This window comes from Euprymna scolopes, chromosome 5, assembly GCF_053919585.1.
Source record: "Euprymna scolopes isolate OS-2025 chromosome 5, ASM5391958v1, whole genome shotgun sequence".
In the NCBI taxonomy this organism is placed as follows: Eukaryota; Metazoa; Mollusca; class Cephalopoda; order Sepiida; family Sepiolidae; genus Euprymna; species Euprymna scolopes.
In genome coordinates this window covers 82,267,671-82,269,102 of record NC_136486.1, presented here as the reverse complement: position 1 = coordinate 82,269,102, position 1,432 = coordinate 82,267,671, and positions in this window count along the sequence as shown.

The following is a 1,432-nucleotide window of genomic DNA, read 5'->3' as shown; positions in this document are numbered from 1 at the left end:
GCTTTTAGTTTATATTTATTGTTTTTAGTTTATACTTATTGTTTTAGTTTATATTTATGGCTTTTAGTTTATATTTATTACTTTTAGTTTATATTTAGTGTCTTTAATTAATATTTATTGCTTTTAATTTATATTTATTTTTTTAGTTTATATTTATTGCTTTAGTTTATATTAATTGTTTTAGTTTATATTTATTGTTTTAGTTTATATTAATTGTTTTAGTTTATATTTATTGTTTTTAGTTTATATTTATTGTTTTTAGTTTATATTTATTGTTTTAGTTTATATTTATTGTTTTAGTTTATATTTATTGCTTTAGTTTATATTAATTGTTTTAGTTTATATTTATTGTTTTAGTTTATATTAATTGTTTTAGTTTATATTTATTGTTTTTAGTTTATATTAATTGTTTTAGTTTATATTTATTGTTTTAGTTTATATTAATTGTTTTAGTTTATATTTATTGTTTTAATTTATATTTATTGTTTTAGTTTATATTTATTGTTTTAGGTTATCTTTATTGCTTTTAGTTTATATTTATTGCTTTTAATTTATATTTATTGTTTTAGTTTATATTTATTGCTTTTAGTTAATATTAATTGTTTTAGTTAATAGTTATTGTTTTAGTTTATCTTTATTGCTTTTAGTTTATATTAATTGTTTTAGTTCATATTTATTGTTTTAATTTATATTTATTGTTTTAATTTATATTTATTGCTTTAGTTTATATTTTTTGTTTTCATTTTATATTTATTGTTTTAGTTTATATTTATTGCTTTTAGTTTATATTTATTTCCTTTAATTTATATTTATTGTTTTAGTTTATATTTATTGTTTTTAATTTATAATTATTGTTTTTAATTTGTATTTATTGTTTTAGTTTATATTTATTGCTTTTAGTTTATATTTATTGCTTTTAATTTATATTTATTGCTTTTAGTTTATATTTATTGTGTTAGTTTATATTCATTGATTTATTTTATATTTTTTGCTTTAGTGTATATATATATTTTTAATATATATTTATTTTTTTAGTTTATATTTATAATTTTAGTTTATACTTATTACTTTTAATTTTATATTTGTTCTTTTAGTTTGTATTGATTGTTTTTAGTTTATATTGATTGCTTTTAGTTTATATTTATTGTTTTTAGTTTATACTTATTGTTTTAGTTTATATCCATGGCTTTTAGGTTACATTGATTGCTTTTAATTTATATTTATTGATTTAGTTTATATTCATTGTTTTAGTTTATATTTATTGCTTTTAATTTATATTTATTGCTTTTAGTTTATATTTATTGCTTTTAGTTTATATTTATTGGTTCTAGTTTATATTTATTGGTTCTAGTTTATATTTATTGCTCTTAGGTTATATTTATTGGTTCTAGTGTATATTGATTGCTTTTAGTTCATATTTATTGGTTCTAGT